This window comes from Microcaecilia unicolor, chromosome 8 (genome assembly GCF_901765095.1).
Source record: "Microcaecilia unicolor chromosome 8, aMicUni1.1, whole genome shotgun sequence".
Classification (NCBI taxonomy): Eukaryota; Metazoa; Chordata; class Amphibia; order Gymnophiona; family Siphonopidae; genus Microcaecilia; species Microcaecilia unicolor.
Window position 1 is genome coordinate 92,503,826 of NC_044038.1, and position 19,889 is coordinate 92,523,714.

The 19,889-nt window shown below is 50.6% G+C and overlaps 1 protein-coding gene across 1 annotated transcript in view; it reads left to right on the forward strand.

Annotated features, from left to right (window-relative positions):
* Positions 1-19,889, forward strand: part of KMT2B (lysine methyltransferase 2B) — an 880,409-nt gene that overhangs the window by 738,324 nt on the left and 122,196 nt on the right.

The window sequence follows — 19,889 nt, forward strand, 5'->3', positions numbered from 1 at the left end:
CTTGTAGCCTGGACCGATTTTAGTTTTATAATTTGATCTTTTGGTCTGTCTGATAGTGTATTTGTATTTTCTTTGTACTTGTTTCCAGTCGTTGAGTGTAGAGTCGTCTTTTTTCTTATTCCATGCACGTTCAAGTCTTCTGACTTGTGTTTTTAGTTCTTTAGTTCCTTATTAAAACCATGGTATTGAGTTTTTCTATGTGAGGTTCTGGTTGGAGTGGTGCTATGTTGTCTAATATGATTCTGCATCTGTTGTCCCAATCATGGAGAAATTGGGGTGAGTCTGTTGGTGTTGTCCATTCGTTGTCATAGAATTGTTGCCAAAATATTAGTGGGTCTATTTTGCCTCTCATGGTGTAAGTTGATTGTTCTTGTTTGTGTTGTGAATGTTTTGTTCGCCAGTAAAGAGAGAGGTTCGCTTTGTGGTGATCGGACCATGGTATGGCTGTCCATTTTGTATCTTTTAGTGTGATATTTAGTTCCTGTGAGAATTTGTATGTAATTATGTCTAGTGTGTGTCCTTTAGTATGAGTGGGGTTTATGTTTGGCCATTGGAGTTCCCATAATTGAAGGAAGTCTTTGCATTCACACACGTTTGTTAAGTTAGTATCCTCCAGGTGGAGGTTGATGTCACCTGCTATAAGGAGGTTTTGGGAAGAAACACAAGTGTTCGATATGAAATCCATAAAGTGTGTTTGGCAGTCTTGCCAGTTGCCTGGTGGTCTGTAGAACAGGATAAAGTTTAGGTGGTCTTGTAGGGTTGGGTAGTTGATTCTGACTGAGGCAATTTCAAGTTGGGGAAGTATGGATTCGGCTGTAGTTGTGACAGTGAATTGGGATCTGTAGATTATAGCTATGCCTCCTCCTCTTTTTCCGTTCCTTGTCCAGTGGGTGATCTTGTACCCTGGCGGGCATAGTTCTAAAATTATGGGGTCTTTGAGGTCATGAATCCAGGTTTCACTTATAAGTAGAAAATCGAGATTATCTGTTGTGATCCAATCGGTTATTGTCGTGGTTTTGTTAACTGCAGATCTGGCATTTATATAACCCATTTGTATTATTCGGTGGGGTTCAGTTGGGACGGGGATGTGATGATTTTTATTAGTTGTCTGTCTTCTTGGTCTTTGAGTTTGTTGTGTCCCTTCTTTCCTTTCTGTTGGTTGTTTCCGTAGGTGATCAGTTGTCCATTCCATTTTTTAATCTTTTGGTTTGGTGTGTTGTATTTGGGTTCTGTGCATGGTTTGTGTGCTGTGGGTAGATTATTGTCTGCGAGAGGGGTTGTTAGTGCATGGTGAATTAGGTAGAGACAGTAGATGATTAGGAGTAGTTTGTTAGTGTTCATGTTGACGTTAGTGTATTTGGTGTTGTTGGGTAGTTCAGTATAATGCTATGTGAAGCATAAAAAGCAACTATCCTGCCAACTTTAATAGCGGAGGACCAGGAGTGCTTCATGTGGAGTCAGCATTCGTTGCTCAATGTGAGGAAACTTCTGGTTGCCATGTCCCAGAGTTCTAAACTGTGAGAATTTTTGATGGTGACCAGCTTGGATGCAGAGTGGGCATTCAGTCAGGTTAGGTGGCCCTTCCTGTTCGCTACGTTGGAGTTTGTGGGCATTCGGGGATGGCTTCTGAGGACCATGAGAGCCTTGTACGCAGACATGCAAGCCTTGGTTCTGGTCAACGGGATTGGTACGGCATATTTACCAGTGGGGAAAGGTACTCATCAAGGCTGTCCTCTATCTCCTCTATTGTTCATAGTTTCTCTAGAACCTGTGCTGTGCAAGTTGCATGGATCGCATGAGGTATCTGGTCTTTCTTTTGAGCAGGCATCACTTAAAGTACTAGCGTATGCTGATGACCTACTGCAGATACTGACAGCCCCACAAACATTTATTATTTATTGTTGCATTTGTATCCCACCTTATCCCACCTCTTTGCAGGCTCAAGTGGCTTACAATACATCATGAGTAGTGGAAGAATGTTAGTAAAATAAACATTTAGTATTGCATGATCTTGGTCAGCATGATGCTAAAAAACAAAGTATTAGTATACAAGCAGATATTAAGAAACAGTTCTGAAGTTAGATAGGCGAGTTGTGCATATTCACATGGGTTGATCTTTTTGGTATGCTCTATCAAAGAGATGGATCTTCAGTAATATGCGGAAGTTCGTTCTTTCATAGATCGATTTCAAGCTGCGTGGCAGTGCGTTCCATAACTGTGTGCTCAGGTAGATGAAGTTTGACGCATGCATTAGTTTGTATTTCATTCCTTTGCAACTGGGGAAGTGCAGATCAAGGAATGTGCGGGATGATCTTTTGGCATTCCTAGGTGGTAGGTCTATTAGGTCAGACATGTAAGCTGGTGCGTCTCCATGGATAATTTTGTGAACTAGTGAACATATTTTGAACATGATGCGTTCCTTAAGTGGGAGCCAGTGTAATTTTTCTCGTAAGGGCTTGACACTTTCAAATTTTGGTTTGCCAAATATGAGTCTAGCTGCAGTGTTCTGGGCTGTCTGGAGTTTCTTGATTATTTGTTCTTTGCAACCGGCATATAGTGCGTTGCAATAGTCTAGATGACTAAGCACCATTGATTGTACCAGGTTACGGAAAAACACTCCTTGGGAAGAAAGGGCTTTTCTTTTTAATTTCCACATTGAGTGGAACATCTTCTTGGGGGCTCTCCTGCAAATCATTCAGAATTACGGGCATTTATCAGGTTTCAGGCTAAATTTGCAAAAGTCACAGGCGCTCCCTGTGGCGTTCAAAAGAAATGGTATCTGGGAGTGGGACTTTCCTTTGACCTGGTCAGATGGTCCTATTAAATATTTGGGAGTGTGGATACCTAGTGATTTAACACAGCTGTATACCTGTAATGTCAACCCGCTTCTACAGGACACCATTCGTTTATTGTAACTTTGGACAGCCTACCCCTTAACCTTGATTGTTCGGATCAATTTATTTAACATGTGGAGGAGTGGCCTAGTGGTTAGAGCACCGGTCTTGCAATCCAGAGGCTGGATCAAATCCCTCTGCTGCTTTTTGTGATCTTGGGCAAGTCACTTAACCCTCCATTGCCTCAGGTACAAACTTAGATTGTGAGCCCTCCTGGGACAGAGAAATATCCAGTGTACCTGAATGTAACTCACCTTGAGCTACTACTGAAAAAGGTATAAGCAAAATGGAAATAAAATTTAAAAAAAATTTTAAATGATGCTCGTCCTACGCTGGCTATATCTTTTTCAGATGTTGCCCCAGTTTTTAAAGTCACGGGATGAGTGAGCACTTCATCAAGTGGTGCAGCAATTTCTGTGGTGGGTAGGCAGTCCAGAACATCGATTACTGTCCTTCAGAAACCAAGGGCGCATGGAGGCCGCCGTGGCTTATTGAATAGTAGGTATTTGATGATAGTGTGTGCCATGCGGCATATAAACGACTGGTATAGCGGGACCAGTAATGTGTGATTTGTGAGTTGTGGGGTTGTTGTTATCTGTGTCGTGGGTTATGTATGCGTGTGAGAGTAGGGTGAGACAGTAGATAGTTAGGAGTGTTTTGCTGGGGTTCATATCAGCATTTAAGGCACTAAGCGATTTCTAGGCAGCAGTGTGTAGAATGTACAGTACAATGTATGCAGTGTGTTCGCGGCACTGTATTTACAGCTGGGTCTGTAAAGACAGTGCGTTTTAGATAAGGCAGCAAATTTTAGTTCAAGGTAGATAGTGCATTAGCGCAAGGCGGCATCTGGTTCAATAAAGCAGTGCACTTAGAGGTAGATTTTGTTTTCAGTACAAGAAAGGAAGAAAAAAGAGAGAAAAAGAAAAAGTGGTGCAAATCTCAGTTGTAGTGGACACTGTATTCAGTCCAGATCTGCGGTGTCCACATCGTATATATGAGCGGTGCGATCAGCACGAGGCATTTCAGTCTGGGCAGTGTATTCAGCATTGGTTCAATCCAATCTCACTTGCCTTAAGCTTGGGAGCAGTTCATGCTGATCTTACTTGGTTTACATTCAAAAGCAAAGCAAAAAGCAGCATTTACATTTAAAGCATTACTGTGAGCTTGGATAAAGATTCTGTTTTGGAGTTTATTTGGTGGCATTATAAACTCTTCTTTTAACTATATAGCTAGAGGCCTGTGGGCTACCTTTTGATTCCACAGCCAGGAGTCTTAAGAGGATCAAACTCTTTTTCTATGAAGGTTCTTGTAAACCAGTAGAAACAGGGAGTTCTAAGGAGTTTTCCTTCTATCAGTAATTAAAAAAAAAATGATAGAAATGTCATTTTTTTTCTTATAGCAGTTTGCTTCTTATGGAGCAAGAATGATTGCAACTTGGTCTTGCAGCAGCAGGCAGTGGCGTTTCAGCCCCTCCTGTTCCACAGATGGGCTGTAGTGCCTTCTGGCGTAGATCTTCTAGCAAAGCTGGCACTGCCTGTTGTGGAGTTCAAGTTTATTAAGGACTTTCTGACCCGCCCATCAAACTGTGTGCCTGAGCGGCTTACAACCTAAAACAAAATTCAAGATATAGCAATCAAACATCAAAGATATGACAATAAGTAACTTACTTCAGACGAGGGCGGGCCAGGGAGGAAAGGAGGGAAGTCCGAAGGGAAGGTGAGAGGCGCTGTGAGGGCCCGGCCCGGTGGCGGGCGGGTGGGACGGGGCCACGGGGGTGCGGAGGATAGCGGGGAGGCCGGGGCTGCGGGAAGCTGTCATTTCAATGCAGGGGGGAAGGGGGGGGCGGCGGCGGCGACCTCAAGGGGGGGGGGGGCGAAGGACGTCCATAGGCACAGCTCTTTTTTTTAATATATATATATATATATATAATATGAAGGGCGTCCATAAAGAATGCCCATAGGAAGGGGGGAGGAAAAAAAAGCCAAGTGCACGTCAGGGACGTCCTTGAAGGACGCCCATGTTAGGCACTTTAGAAGGACGTCCCTGACGAGCACTTGGGACACGCAGCTTGTTCTTTTTTTTTTTTTAGATGGATGTTCGACGCTTTCCCACTGGTCTTCATGGCTCCGTTCACAGCAGCCTCAGCCTAACAAGAGGTGCAGACCTCACGTTAGGTTTTCGACGGTAAGGGGAATCGGTAAACGTTAGTGCATCTAATAGCCTTGCAACTGTAGTGCAGCTCTTTTGGATCATTTGCATTCCGTTTTCGTTAGCTGCTACCGTGATAGGAAAATGGCCTTTAGTGCATGCCAGGGTTTACTACTTGCTCGTTAATGGCTCGTTAAGTTTAGTGCATCTGGCCCTCAGCCAGCTAATGATCAAATACCTCCAGAAAGAGATGAATCTTTAGATAGTTTTAAATTGAGCAATGGTGGGAGATGCCTTAAGATTCTCAGGAAGAGAATTCCATAAGTGAGGGCCTTGTACGGAGAAAATAGGAGATCTAGTTGGGAGGAGCGCAAACAGTGGGATAGTGTGTAGGGCATGAGGAGAGCAGAGAGAAAAGAAGTTTCTCGAGTAGTACGAATCTTGAAAACCAAAAGTAATCATTTGTATTGTACTCTATATTGGACTGGTAACCAGTTGAGCTTCTTTTAACAGTGGTATAACATGATCAAACTTGGTATGTCCAGTAATAACTTTAATGACAGTGTTTTGGATGAGCTGGAGACATTGTAGATGGCATTGGAGAAGTCCTACTTATATAGAATTGCAGTAATTGAGTTGCAAGATAATGAACTAGTGAACAAGGGTGTTTCTCCGAGGACAAGCAGGCTGCTTGTTCTCACTGATGGGTTGACGTCCTCGGCAGCCCCCTCCATCGGAAGTTTACTAGCAAAGGCCTTTGCTAGTCCTCGCGCGCCCATGCGCACCGCGCATGCGCGGCCGTCTTCCGCCCGAAACCGGCTCGAGCCGGCCAGTCTTCTTTCGTCCGCGCTCGGTACGGTCGTGTTACGCCGTTCGTGCCCAGAGAGTCTACCTCGCGCGTCCTTTTCGACGAGTTTTTTCCTTGTTTTCTTTAAAAAAGTTCGGGAAGCGCTCCGGAAGTGTTCCGGAAGACCCTTTCGGGTTTTCTGCCCTTCCCGTAATTTTCTCAACTTTTGCCCCGTAAGTTTCTTTCGTTGTCGGGGTAGGCCTAGTTTGGCCTCGGTCGAGATTTTTCTCCCTTTAAATTTTGGTGCTTCATTTTCGCCATTTCGGCCTTTGATTTCGCCGGCGTGATTTTTCCGCCCATGACATCGAAGCCTTCCAGCGGCTTCAAGAAGTGCACCCAGTGCGCCCGGTAATCTCGCTCACTGATAGGCACTCTGCGTGTCTTCAGTGTCTAGGGGCCCAGCACCGCCCTCAGAACTGCAGTCTGTGTTCCCTGTTACAAAGGCGGACTCAGGTAGCGAGATTAGCCCAGTGGAACGTTTTGTTTCTCGGGCTCTTCGTCGACATCGGCACCGGAGGCATCGAGTGCATCGACGTCGTCAGCGTCCGGACCATCTTCCTTGGCTGCCGCTCCATCGACTGCATCGAGGCATCGGACCTCTGCATCGGCGCTGAGGCATCGGGCGACTGCATCGACGTCGGTGGTACCGAGACTTCGTCTGCTGATGTCGTCGGACGGAGGTGCATCGTCAGGAGTGCAGGTGAGGGCTGTCCATTCCCCTGCTGGTGGCGGTGAGCCTTCGGGTGGGTCTCCTCCTACCCTGAGGGCTCCTGCGTTACAGCCCCCCCCGGGATCGACCCTCTTCGGTCTCGGCCCCGAGGAAGCGACGGATGGATTCTACGTCCTACTCGTCGTGCCGGGGAGCTCCGGTGACATGCTTCGGAGAAGTCGAAGAGCATCGACACCGGTCTCCTCCCCATGTCGGCACCGAGAGCTCTGGGTCGCCGAGGGATTCGGCACCCAGCAGGCAATCGGCACCGAGAGGACCGCTCACCCTCTGTTCAGGAGGTGTCGATGCGCTCCACTCTGGACAGCCCGAACAGCCTCCTCGCCCGGAACAGGTTCTGACGTCGACGCCTGCATCGACCTCTCAGCCCTTTTTCTGCAGCCACTCTGAACGAGAGCCTCCGGGCCGTTCCTCCCAGAGATTCTGGGAGAGCTGTTGCGCCCTACCCCTCCGGTACCCGAGGCGGTGCTTGCGCCTCCGGTACCGTCGAGCGTGGCGCCGGCTGGTCCATCGCCCAGGTTGAGGTCCCCGACGTCGGTACCCTGCGTGCGGTGCCGACCGGCGGCCACCTCCCAGGAAGGCTCCCCGACTACGTCGGCGGAGGGAGCTTCGCCGATGCGGGCGAGGGAGTCTACCTCTCGACGCCCCCATCGTGGACGTGGCTCCACGGAGTCGAGCCGGGCGAGGTTGCAGACACAGGGTCCGTGAACTTGTGTCTGACACCGATGGTGAGGCCTCGTGGGAGGACGAAGAAGACCCCAGATATTTCTCGGACGAGGAGTCTGAGGGTCTTCCTTCTGATCCCACTCCCTCTCCTGAAAGGCAGCTTTCTCCTCCTGAGAGTCTGTCTTTCGCTTCCTTTGTCCGGGAGATGTCTACGGCCATCCCCTTCCCGGTGGTTTGTGGAGGACGAGCCCAGGGCTGAAATGTTTGAGCTCCTGGACTATCCTTCTCCACCTAAGGAAGCGTCCACTGTTCCCTTGCACCATGTCCTGAAAAGACATTGCTTGCGAACTGGACCAAGCCATTAAGTAATCCCCACATTCCCAAGAAGATCGAGTCCCAGTACCGGATCCATGGGGACCCAGAGCTGATGCGCACTCAGTTGCCTCATGACTCTGGAGTTGTGGATTTGGCCCTAAAGAAGGCTAAGAGTTCTAGGGAGCATGCTTCGGCGCCCCCGGGCAAAGACCCTAGAACCTTAGACTCCTTTGGGAGGAAGGCCTACCATTCTTCTATGCTCGTGGCCAAGATCCAGTCTTACCAGCTCTACACGAGCATACACATGCGGAACAATGTGCGGCAGTTGGCGGGCTTGGTTGATGCTCTTCTCCCCCTGAGCAAGCCAAGCCTTTTCAGGAGGTGGTCAGGCAGCTGAAGGCGTGCAGAAATTCCTGGCCAGAGGAGTTTATGACACTTTTGATGTTGCGTCCAGGGCCGCTGCTCAAGGTGTGGTGATGCGCAGGCTCTCATGGCTGCGTGCCGCCGACCTGGAGAATAGAATCCAGCAGCGGATTGCGGACTCGCCTTGCCGTGCGGACAACATTTTTGGGGAAAAAGTCGAACAGGTGGTAGAGTCTCTCCACCAGCGGGACACTGCATTCGACAAGTTCTCCCGCCGGCAGCCTTCAGCATCTACCTCTACAGGTAGAAGATTTTCGGGGGAAGGAAGACTGGTCCCTATGCTTCTGGTAAGCGTAGGTACAATCCTCCTTCCCGACAGCCTGCGGCCCAGGCTAAGCCCCAGCGCGCTCGCTCTCGTCAGCAGCGTGCGCCTCAGCAAGGCCCCGCGGCTCCCCAGCAAAAGCAAGGGGCGAGCTTTTGACTGGCTCCAGCAGAGCATAGCCGACATCCCAGTGTCAGTGCCGGGCGACCTGCCGGTCGGAGGGAGGTTGATAGCTTTTCACCAAAGGTGGCCTCTCATAACCTCCGATCAGGGGTTCTGCAAATAGTCCGGCAGGGATACACCCTCAATTTGGCCTCAAAACCTCCAAATTGTCCACCGGGAGCTCAGTCTTACAGCTTCCAGCACAAGCAGGTACTTGCAGAGGAACTCTCCGCCCTTCTCAGCGCCAATGCGGTCGAGCCCGTGCCATCCGGGCAAGAAGGGCTGGGATTCTATTCCAGGTACTTCCTTGTGGAAAAGAAAACAGGGGGGATGCGTCCCATCCTAGACCTAAGGGCCCTGAACAAATATCTCGTAAAAGAAAAGTTCAGGATGCTTTCCCTGGGCACCCTCCTCCCCATGATTCAGCAAAACGATTGGCTATGCTCTCTGGACTTGAAGGATGCCTACACTCACATCCCGATACTGCCAGCTCACAGACAGTATCTGCGATTCCAGCTGGGCACACGCCACTTCCAGTACTGTGTGCTACCCTTTGGGCTCGCCTCTGCGCCCAGGGTGTTCACAAAGTGCCTAGCTGTGGTAGCAGCGGCACTTCGCAGGCTGGGGGTGCATGTGTTCCCATATCTCGACGATTGGCTGGTGAAGAACACATCCGAGGCAGGAGCCCTGCAGTCCATGCAGATGACTATTCGCCTACTGGAGCTACTGGGGTTTGTGATAAATTATCCAAAGTCCCATCTTCTCCCAGTGCAGAGACTCGAATTCATAGGAGCTCTGCTGGATTCTCGGACGGCTCGCGCCTATCTCCCAGAGACGAGGGCCAACAACTTGTTGTCCCTCGTCTCGCGGGTGCGAGCGTCCCAGCAGATCACAGCTCGGCAGATGTTGAGATTGCTGGGCCACATGGCCTCCACAGTTCATGTGACTCCCATGGCCCGCCTTCACATGAGATCTGCTCAATGGACCCTAGCCTCCCAGTGGTATCAGGCCGCTGGGGGTCTAGAGGACGTGATCCACCTGTCCACGAGTTTTCTCAAATCCCTATATTGGTGGACGATTTGCTCCAATTTGACCTCTGGGACGTCCCTTCCAAATTCTTCAGCCACAAAAGGTACTGACCACGGATGCGTCCCTCCTGGTATGGGGAGCTCATGTCGATGGGCTTCACACCCAAGGAAGCTGGTCCCTCCAGGAACGCGATCTGCAGATCAATCTTCTGGAGTTACGAGCGATCTGGAACGCTCTGAAGGCTTTCAGAGATCGGCTGTCCCACCAAATTATCCAAATTCAGACAGACAACCAGGTTGCCATGTACTATGTCAACAAGCAGGGGGGCACCGGATCTCGCCCCCTGTGTCAGGAAGCCGTCAGCATGTGGCTCTGGGCTCGCCGTCACGACATGGTGCTCCAAGCCACATATCTGGCAGGCGGTAAACAACAGTCATGGCCGACAGGTTGAGCAGGATTATGCAAACCTCACGAGTGGGTCGCTCAATTCCCGTGTGGTACGACAGATCTTTCAGGTGTGGGGCACCCCCTTGGTAGATCTCTTCGCATCTCGAGTGAACCACAAAGTCCCTCAGTTTCTGTGCCAGGCTTCAAGGCCCACGGCAGACTGGCATCGGATGCCTTCCTCCTGGACTGGGGGGAGGGTCTGCTGTATGCTTATCCTCCCATACCTCTGGTGGGGAAGACTTTGTTGAAACTCAGCAACACCAAGGCACCATGATTCTGATTGCTCCTTTTGGCCGCGTCAGATCTGGTTCCCTCTTCTTCTGGAGTTGTCCTCCGAAGAACCGTGGAGATTGGAGTGTTTTCCGACCCTCATCACACAGGACGAAGGGGGCACTTCTGCATCCCAGTCTCCAGTCGCTGGCTCTTACGGCCTGGATGTTGAGGGCGTAGACTTTGCCTCTTTGGGTCTGTCAGAGGGTGTCTCCCGCATCTTGCTTGCTTCCAGGAAAGATTCCACTAAGAGATGTTACTTCTTCCATTGGAGGAGGTTTGCCGTCTGGTGTGACAGCAAGGCCCTAGATCCTCGCTCTTGTCCTACACAGACCCTGCTTGAATACCTTCTGCACTTGTCTGAGTCTGGTCTCAAGACCAACTCTGTAAGGGTTCACCTTAGTGCAATCAGTGCATACCATTACCGTGTGGAAGGTAAGCCGATCTCAGGACAGCCTTTAGTTGTTCGCTTCATGAGAGGTTTGCTTTTGTCAAAGCCCCCTGTCAAGCCTCCTACAGTGTCATGGGATCTCAATGTCGTTCTCACCCAGCTGATGAAACCTCCTTTCGAGCCACTGAATTCCTGCCATCTGAAGTACTTGACTTGGAAGGTCATTTTCTTGGTGGCAGTTACTTCAGCTCGTAGAGTCAGTGAGCTTCAGGCCCTGGTAGCCCAGGCTCCTTACACCAAATTTCATCATAACAGAGTAGTCCTCCGCACTCACCCTAAGTTCCTGCCAAAGGTCGTGTCGGAGTTCCATCTGAACCAGTCAATTGTCTTGCCAACATTCTTTCCCCGTCCTCATTCCTGCCCTGCTGAACGTCAGCTGCACACATTGGACTGCAAGAGAGCATTGGCCTTCTACCTGGAGCGGACACAGCCCCACAGACAGTCCGCCCAATTGTTTGTTTCTTTTGATCCCAATAGGAGGGGAGTGGCTGTAGGGAAACGCACCATATCCAATTGGCTAGCAGATTGCATTTCCTTCACTTACGCCCAGGCGGGGCTGGCTCTTGAGGGTCATGTCACGGCTCATAATGTTAGAGCCATGGCGCGTCGGTAGCCCACTTGAAGTCAGCCTCCATTGAAGACATTTGCAAAGCTGCGACGTGGTCATCTGTCCACACATTCACATCTCATTACTTGCCTGCAGCAGGATACCCGACGCGACAGTCGGTTCGGGCAGTCAGTTCTTCAGAACCTGTTTGGGCTTAGGATCCAACTCCACCCCCCGAGGGCCCTGTTTGTTCTGTTCCAGGCTGCACTCTCAGTTAGTTGGTAAATTTTTAGGTCAATCTCAGTTATGTCCTCTCGCCGTTGCGAGGCCCAATTGACCATGTTGTTGTTTTGAGTGAGCCTGGGGGCTAGGGATACCCCATCAGTGAGAACAAGCAGCCTGCTTGTCCTCGGAGAAAGCGAATGCTACATACCTGTAGAAGGTATTCTCCGAGGACAGCAGGCTGATTGTTCTCACAAACCCGCCCGCCTCCCCTTTGGAGTTGAGTCTTCCCTTGAAGTGTATTGTCTTGCTACATACTGGACTGGCCGTCTCGAGCCGGTTTCGGGCGGGAAGACGGCCGCGCATGCGCGGTGCACATGGCGCGCGAGGACTAGCAAAGGCCTTTGCTAGTAAACTTTCCGATGGAGGGGGCTGCCGAGGACGTCAACCCATCAGTGAGAACAATCAGCCTGCTGTCCTCGGAGAATACCTTCTACATGTATGTAGCATTCGCTTTATGGCAGCTGGGAAAAGGAATGACTTAACTGAGTGGATACATTTAAGTTGAAAAAAAAAAGTGTGACATACTACAGAAGCAATTCTGGGGAATGAAAGTAAGGGAGCTATCAAAAGTGATCCCTAAAACCTTTATTTTGTCTGTGAGAGCTATTGGAACTGTACCCAAAAAAGAATAGCGTTGTTCACTGGGCTTTGAGCCAGTGAAATCAGGATTTGAATTCCTGCACTATTCCTAATGATACCAGGGGATTCATTTCCCCTTTCTATCTCAGAATCTGCTGAATCTAGCCCTTGCAAATTGTAAGAGTGAACTTGAGCATTCTTCTCAGAGAATATTTAGAAGTTCACATCTGTTGATATTTATTTATTGTTTTATAAATTTTCATCTATTCTTTGGCCTTCCTCAGCTAGACTGTTGCTCCCTGATAATTCATCTTTGTTTGCTTGAGTTCTCCATAGCTGCATTCACCATGTGGAATTGTTCTCCTTTCAGGGAGAATTTTTTGGTAATTCTGTACTCAAACAGTTCTGTTATCTGTGTGGGGTCATTCAGAAAGATGAATTAACCTCCTCATTCTTAGTGACTCTCCTAGGTTTTATCTTTCCTAGCTCAAGATTTTTTGATTCACAAAAATTCTTGGAGCAATCTTATTTTTCAGCATCTCACTCTCCTTTATGTGCGTCATCTTACTTTATTTCCTGAGGAATCAGCTGAACTTTTGCATTCTTGTTTCCTTATTCCAGTAAGGTTAAGCACCTCATATACTCCTTCCTAGTGTAGTTGAGATTCTTTTATCATCATGTGTGTAATTGGGAAGATTCTGTCCATCTAATGTTTGCTTCTCTTCTACCAATCTTTTTGTTTTCAGAGTTGGTTTGCAGTGATGCCTTCCATTTTTATCTCCAGTCTGAGCATTGGATTTACTTGCATTCACAAGTTAGCTTGGCTTCCTATGATATCTCCAGCCTTCATATTCTTGGATTGAGCTTTGTTTGACCAGGGGTTTGGAATCCCATTCTAATTGGGAACTACTTTGCTACATCCCAAAGGTTCTTGACTGGTCTGTTGTGGAAGCTAAGGAAGGAGAATTTATTTCTTATCTGATAATTTTCATTCCTTTAGTCCTACCAAACCAGTGCAGAAACTGTCCCTATTTGAATATTAATAAATGTGCTGCCATTCTGAATTCTCCCTGTTTTCATATCATTTCTCAGGTTAAAGTACTTCTATTTTACAATGCCACTAACTTACCTCAATGGATTTTCAGGCAGCTCCTGACCCAGTTGGAGAACAATGTGTCAGTAAGGTAATGAATGAATAAGACATTTGATCAGACGTGTGAACATGAACACTGTTGCTTGGTCATTTGAAATACTGAGCATTCTGAGGGTGTACAATGCCCTTTAGGGGCAAATCATACAGAAATACTTTGTTTCTCTGTCACCATCCGCTGACCAGTGGACATAAACCAAAGGATCTGGACCAGTCTGGTAGGACTAAAGAAAAGAAAATGATCATGTAAGACATAATTTTTCCTTCTTCAGAGACATTATTATTATTCTCCGAGGACAAGCAGGCTGCTTGTTCTCACTGATGGGTGATGTCCACGGCAGCCCCTCCAATCGGAAACTTCACTAGCAAAGTCCTTTGCTAGTCCTCGCGCGCCCATGCGCACCGCACATGCGTGGCCATCTTCCCGCCCGAACCGGCTCGTGTTCGTCAGTCTTCTTTTGTCCGCGCTCGTACGGTCGTGTTTTGCGCCGTTCGAGCCCCTTAAGTTGACCCTCGCGCGTCTTTTTGACTTTTCGCTACAGAAAAAAAAAAAAAAAGGTATTCCGGAGAAGGACCTTTTGGTCTTTTTCTTTTCCCTTACTTCTAGTTTTCGGCCCCCGTTAAGTTTTCTTTCATTTTCGGGGTAGGCCCCTTTGAGGCCTCGGGTTGAGTTTTTTCTCCCCATCCTTTTGGTGCCTTACCGCAATTACGAGATTTGATTTCGCCGGCGTGATTTTTTCCGCCCATGTCATCGAAGTCTCCCAGCGGCTTCAAGAAGTGCACCCAGTGCGCCCGGGTAATCTCGCTCACTGATAGGCACGAGTCGTGTCTTCAGGCCTGCAGTCTTTGCGCCCTTTTACAGAAAAGGACTCAGGTAGCGAGATTGGCCCGGTGGAACGTTTTGTTCTCGGGCTCTTCGTCGGCATCGGCACCGGAGTTTCGAGTGCGTCGACGTCGACAGCATCAACACCTCCGCCCTTGCCGCGACGGTATCGATTGCATCGAGGCATCGACCCTCTGCATCGTCGGGGCCGAGACATCGGAAGGCTGCGTCGGCGTCGGTGGTACCGGGACCTCCGCTTCTGCTGATGTCGTCGGACGGTGGTGCTTCATCTGGAGTGCAGGTGAGGGCTGTCCATTCCCCTGCTGGTGGCGGTGAGCCTTCGGGTGGGTCTCCCCCTACCCTGAGGGCTCCTGCGGTACAGCCCCCCCGAGACCGACCTTCTTCGGCCTCGGCCCCGAGGAAGCGACGGTTGGATTCTACGTCCTCGTCGGTACCGGGAAGCTCCGGTGACTTGCTTCGTTGAAAAAGTCAAAGAAGCATCGACAAACCGGTCTCCTTCCCGCATCGGTACCGAGAGCTCTGGGTCGTCGAGGGAGTCGGCACCCAGTAGGCATCGGCACCGGGGAGGGCCGCTCACCCTCTGTTCAGGAGGTGTCGATGCGCTCCACTTTGGACAGCCCGGAACAGCCTCCATGCCCGGAACAGACTTTGACCTCGACGCCTGTATCGGCTTCCATGTCTTTCTCCACAGCCGCTCCGCACGAGAGTCTCCGGGCCGTTCTCCCAGAGATCCTGGGAGAGCTGTTGCGCCCTTCCCCTCCGGTACCGGGGGTGTTTTGCACCACCGGTACCGTCGAGGGAGGCGCCGGCTGGCCCCTTGCCCGGGGTGAGGTCTCCGACATCGGTGCCGCTTGCGGTACCGACTGCGGTCGCCTCCCAGGAAGGCTCCCCGACGACGTCGGCGGAGGGAGCTTCACCGGTGCGGACGAGGGAGTCTACCTCTCGACGCTCCCACCGTGGCCGTGGTTCCACGGAGTCGAGTAGGGCACGGGTTCAGACACAGGTTCGTGAACTTGTGTCTGATACCGATGGTGAGGCCTCGTGGGAGGAGGAGGAGGACATCAGATATTTCTCTGACGAGGAGTCTGATGGCCTTCCTTCGGATCCCACTCCCTCCCCTGAAAGGCAGCTTTCTCCTCCCGAGAGTCTGTCTTTTGCGGCCTTTGTCCAGGAGATGTCTACGGCCATCCCCTTCCCGGTGGTTGTGGAGGACGAGCCCAGGGCTGAAATGTTTGAGCTCCTGGACTATCCTTCTCCACCTAAGGAAGCGTCCACAGTACCCATGCATCATGTCCTAAAAAAGACATTGCTGGCGAACTGGACCAAGCCTTTAACTAATCCCCACATTCCCAAGAAGATCGAGTCCCAGTACCGGATCCATGGGGACCCAGAGCTGATGCGCACTCAGTTGCCTCACGACTCTGGAGTTGTGGATTTGGCCCTAAAGAAGGCTAAGAGTTCTAAGGAGCATGCTTCGGCGCCCCCGGGCAAAGACTCTAGAACCTTAGACTCCTTTGGGAGGAAGGCCTACCATTCCTCTATGCTCGTGGCCAAAATTCAGTCTTACCAGCTCTACACGAGCATACACATGCGGAACAATGTGCGGCAGTTGGCGGGCTTGGTGGACAAGCTCCCTCCTGAGCAAGCCAAGCCATTTCAGGAGGTGGTCAGGCAGCTGAAGGCGTGCAGAAAATTCCTGGCCAGAGGGGTGTATGACACCTTTGATGTTGAGTCCAGGGCCGCTGCTCAAGGTGTGGTGATGCGCAGACTCTCATGGCTGCGTGCCTCCAATCTGGAGAATAGGATCCAGCAGCGGATTGCGGACTTGCCTTGCCGTGCGGATAATATTTTTGGAGAGAAGGTCGAACAGGTGGTAGAGCAGCTCCACCAGCGGGATACCGCTTTCGACAAGTTCTCCCGCCGGCAGCCTTCAGCTTCTACCTCCACAGGTAGACGTTTTTATGGGGGAAGGAAGACTGTTCCCTACTCTTCTGGCAAGCATAGGTACAATCCTCCTTCTCGACAGCCTGCGGCCCAGGCTAAGCCCCAGCGCGCTCGCTCTCGTCAGCAGCGTGCGCCTCAGCAAGGCCCCTCGGCTCCCCAGCAAAAGCAAGGGACGAGCTTTTGACTGGCTCCAGCAGAGCATAGCCGCCATCCAAGTGTCAGTGCCGGGCGATCTACTGGTCGGAGGGAGGTTGAAAGTTTTTCACCAAAGGTGGCCTCTCATAACCTCCGATCAGTGGGTTCTTCAAATAGTCCGGCAAGGATACACCCTCAATTTGGCCTCCAAACCTCCAAATTGTCCACCGGGAGCTCAGTCTTACAGCTTCCAGCACAAGCAGGTACTTGCAGAGGAACTCTCCGCCCTTCTCAGCGCCAATGCGGTCGTGCCCGTGCCATCCGGGCAAGAAGGGCTGGGATTCTATTCCAGGTACTTCCTTGTGGAAAAGAAAACAGGGGGGATGCGTCCCATCCTAGACCTAAGGGCCCTGAACAAATATCTGGTCAAGGAAAAGTTCAGGATGCTTTCCCTGGGCACCCTTCTCCCCATGATTCAGGAAAACGATTGGCTATGCTCTCTGGACTTGAAGGACGCCTACACGCACATCCCGATACTGCCAGCTCACAGACAGTATCTGCGATTTCAGCTGGGCACACGTCACTTCCAGTACTGTGTGCTACCCTTTGGGCTCGCCTCTGCGCCCAGAGTGTTCACGAAGTGCTTGGCTGTAGTAGCAGCGGCGCTTCGCAGGCTGGGGGTACACGTGTTCCCATATGTCGACGATTGGCTGGTGAAGAACACATCCGAGGCAGGAGCTCTACAGTCCATGCAGATGACTATTCGCCTCCTGGAGCTACTGGGGTTTGTGATAAATTATCCAAAGTCCCATCTTCTCCCAGTGCAGAAACTCGAATTCATAGGAGCTCTGCTGGATTCTCGGACGGCTCGCGCCTATCTCCCAGAGGCGAGAGCCAACAACTTGTTGTCCCTCATCTCGCGGGTGCGAGCGTCCCAGCAGATCACAGCTCGGCAGATGTTGAGATTGCTGGGCCACATGGCCTCTACAGTTCATGTGACTCCCATGGCCCGCCTTCACATGCGATCTGCTCAATGGACCCTAGCTTCCCAGTGGTTTCAGGCTGCTGGGGATCTAGAAGACGTGATCCACCTGTCCACGAGTTTTTCAAATCCCTGTATTGGTGGACAATTTGGTCCAATTTGACTCTGGGACGTCCTTTCCAAATTCCTCAGCCACAAAAAGTGCTGACTACGGATGCGTCTCTCCTGGGGTGGGGAGCTCATGTCGATGGGCTTCACACCCAGGGAAGCTGGTCCCTCCAGGAACGCGATCTGCAGATCAATCTCCTGGAGTTACGAGCGGTCTGGAACGCTCTGAAGGCTTTCAGAGATCGGTTGTCCCACCAAATTATCCAAATTCAGACAGTCAACCAGGTTGCCATGTATTACATCAACAAGCAGGGGGGCACCGGATCTCGCCCCCTGTGTCAGGAAGCCGTCAGTATGTGGCTCTGGGCTCGCCGTCACGGCATGGTGCTCCAAGCCACATACCTGGCAGGCGTAAACAACAGTCTGGCCGACAGACTGAGCAGGATTATGCAACCTCACGAGTGGTCGCTCAACTCCAGAGTAGTGCGCCAGATCTTCCAGGAGTGGGGCACCCCCTTGGTAGATCTCTTTGCATCTCGAGCCAACCACAAAGTCCCTCTAGGCTCCAGGCCCACGGCAGACTGGCATTGGATGCCTTCCTCCTGGACTGGGGGGAAGGTCTGCTCTATGCTTATCCTCCCATACCTCTGGTGGGGAAGACTTTGTTGAAACTCAAGCAAGACCGAGGCACCATAATTCTGATTGCTCCTTTTTGGCCGCGTCAGACCTGGTTCCCTCTTCTTCTGGAGTTGTCCTCCGAAGAACCGTGGAGATTGGAGTGTTTTCCGACCCTCATCACACAGGACGAAGGGGCGCTTCTGCATCCCAACCTCCAGTCTCTGGCTCTCACGGCCTGGATGTTGAGAGCGTAGACTTTGCCTCTTTGCCTCTTTGGGTCTGTCAGAGGGTGTCTCCCGCATCTTGCTTGCTTCCAGGAAAGATTCCACTAAGAGGAGTTACTTCTTTCTATGGAGGAGGTTTGCCGTCTGGTGTGACAGCAAGGCCCTAGATCCTCGCTTTTGTCCTACACAGACCCTGCTTGAATACCTTCTGCACTTGTCTGAGTCTGGTCTCAAGACCAACTCTGTAAGGGTTCACCTTAGTGCAATCAGTGCATACCATTACCGTGTGGAAGGTAAACCGATCTCAGGACAGCCTTTAGTTGTTCGCTTCATGAGAGGTTTGCTTTTGTCAAAGTCCCCCGTCAAACCTCCTACAGTGTCATGGGATCTCAATGTCGTTCTCACCCAGCTGATGAAACCTCCTTTTGAGCCACTGAACTCCTGCCATCTGAAGTACTTGACCTGGAAGGTCATTTTCTTAGTGGCAGTTACTTCAGCTCGTAGAGTCAGTGAGCTTCAGGCCCTGGTAGCCCAGGCCCCTTACACCAAATTTCATCATAACAGAGTAGTCCTCCGCACTCACCCTAAGTTCTTGCCAAAGGTTGTGTCGGAGTTCCATCTGATCCAGTCAATTGTCTTGCCAACATTCTTTCCCCGTCCTCATTCCTGCCCTGCTGAACGTCAGCTGCACACATTGGACTGCAAGAGAGCATTGGCCTTCTATCTGGAGCGGACACAGCCTAACAGACAGTCCGCCCAATTGTTTGTTTCTTTTGATCCCAACAGGAGGGGAGTGGCTGTGGGGAAATGCACCATATCCAATTGGCTAGCAGATTGCATTTCCTTCACTTACACCCAGGCTGGGCTGGCTCTTGAGGGTCATGTCACGGCTCATAATGTTAGAGCCATGGCAGCGTCGGTAGCCCACTTGAAGTCAGCCACTATTGAAGAGATTTGCAAAGCTGCGACGTGGTCATCTGTCCACACATTCACATCTCATTACTGCCTGCAGCAGGATACCCGACGCGACAGTCGGTTTGGGCAGTCAGTGCTTCAGAATCTGTTCGGGGTTTAGGATCCAACTCCACCCCCCTAGGCCCATGTTTTATTCTGTTCCAGGCTACACTCTCAGTTAGTTGGATAAATTGTTAGGTCAATCTCAGTTATGTCCTCGCTGTTGCGAGGCCCAATTGACCATGTTTGTTGTTTTGAGTGAGCCTGGGGGCTAGGGATACCCCATCAGTGAGAACAAGCAGCCTGCTTGTCCTCGGAGAAAGCGAATGCTACATACCTGTAGAAGGTATTCTCCGAGGACAACAGGCTGATTGTTCTCACAAACCCGCCCACCTCCCCTTTGGAGTTGTGTCTTCCCTTGTTTTATCTTGCTACATATGGGACTGACGAACACGAGCCGGTTCGGGCAGGAAGACGGCCGCGCATGCGCGGTGCGCATGGGCGCGCGAGGACTAGCAAAGGACTTTGCTAGTGAAGTTTCCGATTGGAGGGGCTGCCGTGGACGTCACCCATCAGTGAGAACAATCAGCCTGCTGTCGTCGGAGAATACCTTCTACAGGTATGTAGCATTCGCTTTATTAACATTTGTATAGCGCTACCAGACGCACGCAGCGCTGAACACCTGACACAGAGAGACAGTCCCTGCTCAATAGAGACATAACTGAGTTCCAGTCTTTCCGCCAAAAGGTTGAATTCTATATTAGAAACATAGAAAAATGCGAGCAGATAAAGACCATATGGCCTATCAAATCTGCCCATCCATGCCATCTATTACCCCCTTCCTCTCAGAGATTCTGTGTACTTCTGGGGCTGAGGGC